This window comes from Hylobates moloch, unplaced genomic scaffold, assembly GCF_009828535.3.
Source record: "Hylobates moloch isolate HMO894 unplaced genomic scaffold, HMol_V3 SCAFFOLD_19, whole genome shotgun sequence".
Taxonomy (NCBI): domain Eukaryota; kingdom Metazoa; phylum Chordata; class Mammalia; order Primates; family Hylobatidae; genus Hylobates; species Hylobates moloch.
In genome coordinates, this window is record NW_026652294.1 from 4,536,900 (window position 1) to 4,542,899 (window position 6,000).

At 54.2% G+C, this 6,000-nt stretch overlaps 1 protein-coding gene across 1 annotated transcript in view; it reads right to left on the minus strand.

Moving 5' to 3' along the window:
- Positions 1-4,322, minus strand: part of PPM1F (protein phosphatase, Mg2+/Mn2+ dependent 1F) — a 31,075-nt gene extending 26,753 nt beyond the window's left edge. The window contains exon 1 of the mRNA XM_032139417.2: positions 4,242-4,322. The gene's annotated coding sequence lies outside the window, so the exon portion shown is untranslated. The remainder of the gene's footprint in view (positions 1-4,241) is intronic.
- Positions 4,323-6,000: the final 1,678 nt, after the last annotated feature.

Below are 6,000 nucleotides of genomic sequence, written 5' to 3' on the forward strand. Positions count from 1 at the left end.
ACGGCCTGCCAGCCATGCCCCAGCAGAGCTGTAAGGCATTCGAAGATGGCGTGAATTTCCCAGCAAGCTTGGCTGCCCTCAAGCAGTGAAAGCAGCCAAGGGCCCCTCTTCTGCCTGGGACTGCCCTGGCCCCCTGGAGCTTCTGGGAGAATGTGAACCATGCAGAGCTGCCCCCAGCAACTGCCAGTGCCTGGGGCCCCCGCCCACTCCCTTGCAATTCCAAGTGATCTGGAGGCTCTACCATCTCACCACAAAATGTGCTGATGTGAATTTATGATTAGGATCCAAGTGAGAGGATAGCATGCTCCCCCCTAGAGCACACAGAGGGCCCCCCCTGGAGAAACCCCTGCCCACAGTGTAAAGCCCCACTGTCAAGGGCAGAATTCAAGACCCTTCACTTCCACCCCACTTGCTGGTGACGTCTGCTGGACATTTTGGGATGCAGGTGCCTCCTTCTTCCCTCCTGACCTTGAGGTACTCTTTCCTGTGCTGGGAGCCCCTCCCCACAATCGGCCTGTTCCCTCAGGAAGGGTGGCACCTCCTGTCTGCACTGCAGACCCTGATTCACCGTGGCCACCTCAATGGTGTCTGTGCCATGTGTACTAAGTGAGGTCTGGGGGGTGTGATGATGTCTGTGTGTGAAGCTCTGTCTGCATCTGTACAGGGGACAGGCTGGCTTACTCTCAGGACCTGTGCCAACTGCCTGCTCTTGTTAGAAAGGCAGGGTGCCCAGGGCCATCTTACTTGCTGGGGACCAAGCACCCTTGTTTCTGCATCACCAACCTAAGGCAAGAGGTGAGGAGAGAAACCAGGACACAACTTTCCCTCCCTGGAACCCAGAAGTCGAAAGGGACAGGAATCATTTCCTTCCTTTTCGCAATAAGCTCCTGAATCTGACGTACACCATGGCGCACCTGGCAGGAAGGAAAAATTCCTCACCCAAGGGAAACCAGAGGCAGCCCTGGGAGTGCCTGGAGGGGCAGGGGACAGTGCTGTGGTTCTTTGAGGGATCAACTGGAGGAGATAGCATCAGGAATGGCATGGAGGCCAGTGGCAAGCCGCAGGGAGGAGGCAGGACTGGGAGAGCACCAGAGGTGGTGGAGCCTGGTGCTGGGCTTTCCTGAGCAGGGCACACCAGTGAAAAACTCCGAATAAGAGGGACGTGTGCATGAGCCTGTGCAAATCACCAAGAGCCTGGGGTGGGCATGGGAGGGACATTGGACTCCTGCAGCCCAGCGCCGCCTGCCTGGACCAGTCTGACCAAATGTGACTGGTAGCTGGTTCCTCCTGGATCAGGGCCCCTCTGCACACCAAATGGGTGCTCACCCTCCTAGAACCTTTAAGGTCCCACACAGGTGGGAAAGGGCAAAGCGAAGTCATTGGGGGTAGCTGCAGGGGTGTGGCCGACGGTGCTGCCAGCTGCCATCTGCCTCTGCTCTGAGCACTCTTCCTGGGATGGCTTTTAGCCTCCCAACATCCTCTTGTGGTTATCCCCACTTCACACGGCAGGCTGTAGCAGAAGAGCTAAGGAACTTGCCCAGAGTCCCAGGGTGGGGTTCATGCTAGGGAACCTAACTGTGGGCCCTGTGATGACACCTGGGAAGTCATTCTGACTCCTTCTATCCCTGACCTGTCCCTCATGGACACCAACTCTGGGCTTTGGCTCTCTCATGGCTCCTTCCATTTCTGTGTACCCCCAACCCTAGGGCAGCCCCTCCCCTCCTTGTTTTGTGGTGTCCTCCTTCCATTTTGCCTCCCGAGATCTGTCGGATCCTTCCAGGCTTTGCTGAAATCTCCCCATCTTTGGATCCAGCATGCTCTCTTTCATGTCTCTATGGCACTTTTGCCCACATCTGACTTGTAAAAAGTTTTCTTTTTAAATTAAAATATTTATTTTCCTCTAGTGCATTAGTTTCGACTCCTAAGCTTAACAAATGCAGGGTTTAACAACCGCAGTTTTTTAGGGGACATAGAAATAATACTTGAGTCTTGCTTAACTGCAGAACCAGGGTAATGGAAAAAAACCAGCAATCCTTAGAAAAGGAAACTGCATCACTATAGTGTAACAAAAGCATCATTCATGTTAACTGTTTTGTTGTTGTTGTTTTTTGAGACAGAGTCTTGCTCTATCACCCAGGCTGGAGTGCAGTGGCGCAATCTCGGCTCACTGCAACCTCCGCCTCTCAGGTTCAAGTGATACTCCTGCCTAAGCCTCCCTAGTAGCTGGGATTACAGGCACCCACAACCACGCCTGGCTAATTTTCTTGTATTTTTAGTAGAGATGGGGTTTCACCATGTTGGCCAGGCTGGTCTCGAACTCCTGACCTCAGGTGATCTGCCCGCCTCAGCCTCCCAACGTGCTGTAATTACAGGTATGAGACACCACACCTGGCCAACCTTTTTTTTCTACCAAAGGAGATTCTTATTTCTTTATTCATAACTACTGATAATAGTTAGATGTAAATCCTAGATTTTTTCCTACATATATAAATTTTTTTATTGTTGTAAAATATACATACTATGTATCCTTTTAACCATTTCTAAGTGTACAGTTCCATGGCATTAAGCACAGTCACACTGCTGTGCAACCACCACTTCTTTCTACAGGCCTGACTTTCCTGATAGACTGTAAGCTCCCTGCAGTCAGGGAGCCCACAATGGCCCTTTTGTGTACAGCAGGTGGTAAGTGATGGCAGAGGGAAGAGTGACTGGCGGGTGGCGTGGGCTGAGGAAGCTACACCACTCTGAAGGGTGCAGTGGGCAGCAGCGCCAGGTCTTAAAGGTCGGTTGGCTTCAGGTGGTATCCTTTTTTTTTTTTTTTGAGAGGGAGTTTCGCTCTTGTTGCCCAGGCTGGAGTGCAATAGTGGGATCTCAGCTCACTGCAACCTTTGCCTCCCAGGTTCAAGCAATTCTCCTGCCTCAGCCTCCTGAGTAGCTAGGATTACAGGCACCTGCCACCACGCGTGGCTAATTTTTGTATTTTTAGTAGAGATGGGGTTTTGCCATGCTGATCTGTAACTCTTGGCCTCAGGTGATATGCCTGCCTTGGCCTCCCAAAGTGCTGGGATTACAGGTATGAGCCACCGCGCCCGGCCTTCAGGCGGTATCTTAAAGGAATTCCACAAATGAACTCGTGTAGAAGTTCATGGCTTTCAGAAATGCATTCGTTTTGTTTACCTCTCACAACTACGCTGAGAAGTACATACTGTCAGGCTACACTGCAGATGAAGAAATAGGTTCTAGGAGGGCAAGCACCCATTTAAGGTCTCCCACAGGTGGAAAGGGCAAAGCGAACTCAATCAAGGTCTCCGGATGCCCGGTGCCTTTGGCACTTCCACCTCGCGTGCAGGAGGAAAAGAGTGAAATTTGACAACAGAAGAGACTGGAGATGGCCTCAGAGTGCTGGCCGGCCCCACTTTCTATCCCCCGTGGTGAGAGCTCAGCTGGGCCCAGGGAACTTGTCCCGGGGAATGCCACCACGACATGTGTGACTCTGTCCCGCAGAGTGGAAGGCTTCGAAGGACCCCGCCACCTTGCAGTGGGCCTCACTGTGTGTCAAGCCCTATGCTGAAATCCCTGCAGCCGGAGCCAGTTCTTCCTGTTGCACAGACAGGTTCAGGGGCTTGCCTGACCGAACTCAGCGGCAGTGTGCCCGGCCTCTGCGCCTGAGGCTCTGGCTCACAGACCTGTGGCTGAAGCAGCTGCAGCCCGAGCACTTGTGCAGCTGACGCTCGCTTCACAGACGCTTAGGAGGCCGCGGAGCCGGGGGCCATCAGGCAGACTGGGCCCCTGAAGGTGCAGGGACTGGGGGGATATGGGGCAACGTGCCGGCCCAGAGGCTCCTGGGGGGTGGGGAGAGGCCAAATCTCGGAAAATGGGGCGCGTCCCCCTCAGCACCCCATTCTGCCTCATAGCCCTCGGTTCCTACGAGGCCCTCAGCTCGGCCACACCCCCGCCGGCCCCCCAGTTCTGTCCCCTTGGCTCCCCAGCCCCCCAACTCCCAGCCTTGGGTTCCTCATGTCCGCAGCGGCCCCTCTTGCTCCTCGGCCCCCCGCATTGCACCCCCGCACCCTTTGGGTGCACCCATGTGAGTCTCGTCTCGGCCTCCTTGCCTCCCCAGCCCTCTGATTCCACCCCTCCGGTTCCTCGGTCCCATTTCACCCCTGTGCACCTTGGGCGCTCGCCTAACCCTCGTCCCAGCCCCGTCAGCCCTTTAACCCCGTCCCCCCCGGCCTCCTCACCCCAGGTCTCCGCGGGCCTCAGCTGTCTCCTCGCGGCTCCGCGTCCCGCAAGCTGCTGCCGGTCGGCCCCGCCCACTTCCCGTCCCTGGCCGCCGCGGGCGCCGCGCAGGCGCAGTCGGGCCTCCAGGCTCGCGGGCCGGACCTCTGCTGCCCCCTGGCGGCTATGCGGACCGTGACTGCGGCCCTTTAGTGGTAGGCGAACTGCGGCTCCACCTGGGCTCCGGAGCCGCCCCAGTCAGCAGCCTCTTGCTTCTCTTCTGCAGCTTTGGGTGGAAGGCTGGATGGAGAAAGCAATCCCTAGGTCACAGCGCCCAGAAATTAAGCAACTTGTGCCGTCAGCAGCTGGTACGTGACAGAGCAGGGATGCAAACCCAGACTGCCTAGGCAGGCTCATCCGTCGGGGAAGGAGGCACAGTCCCGGGCTCATTATGAGTTATTTGTTTCCACAAACGTTGAGGCTTTTGTTATCTTTCCGTTCTGGAGGTCAGAAGTCCACTTAGTCTCAGTGGGCAAAGATCCAGGGATGGCCAGAATGCGTTCCTTTCTGCGGATTCTAGGGGAGAAACTGTTCTCCTGCCTTTTCCAGCTCCTAAGGGCTCCCCGCATACCTTGGCTCGTGGCCCCTTCCTCCAGCCTCAAAGCCAGCAATGGCCAGTTGAGCCTTTCTCACACTGCCACCTCTGGTTCCGTCCTCTGCTTCCTTCTGCTACTTCTAAAGACCCTCCTGATGCCATTGGGCCCACCCAGATAATCCAGGATCATCTCTCAGTTGCTAATCAGTTGATTAGCAACCTTAATTCCCCTTTGCCCCATAATTTTTTTTTTTTTTTTTGACATGGAGTCTCACCCTGTCACCCAGGCTGTACTGCAGTGGCACGACCTCGATTCACTGCAACCTCTGCCTCCCTGGTTCAAGTGATTCTCCTGCCTCAGCCTCCCGAGTAGCTGGGACTACAGGCACACACCACCATGCCTGGCTAATTTTTTTTGTATTTTTAATATAGACGGGGTTTCACCATGTTGGTCAGGCTGGTCTCAAACTCCTGACCTCAAATGATCTGCCTGCCTTGGCCTCCCAAAGTGCTGGGATTACAGGCGTGAGCCACTATGCCGGGTCTGCCATGTAATCTAACACAGGCACAGGTATAGGACATGAACATCTCTGAAGGGCCATTTTTCTGCCAACACAGAGGCTCATGAAAATATTCTTTTTCTCTCTTTTTAGAGACAAGCTCCTTCTCTGGTGCCCACACTGGAGTGCAGTGGCATGATCACAGCTCACTGCAGCCTCAAACTCCTGGGCTCAAGTGACCCTCCCCTCCTGCCTCAGCCTTCCTAGTGTCTGGGAACACAGGCAAGCACCACTACACCCAGCTGATTAAAAAAAATTTGTAGAGACAGGGTCTCACTATGTTGCCCAGGCTGGTCTTGAACTCTTGAGCTCAAGTGATCCTCCTGCCTCAGCGTCCCCAAGTGCTGGGATTATAGGTGTGAACCATCATACCTGGCCAAAATATTTTACTTTAAAGGCAGAAGAAAGAAACCTTTATGTCAAAGAAAATGTTTTAATATATGATATTAATATATTCATCTTTATACCAATGCAGTTGTAAAGTATAATTTTTTAAATGGAGGTTGGGGCACCAGATCTTATGTGGCTCTGCCCACCTGGCCTTCAGGTCCACAGGCCTGTGTCCTTGCCAGGAATGAATGTCTCTGGGATGCTTCTCTAACAGGAGGAACCTGGAGTGAGACCAGG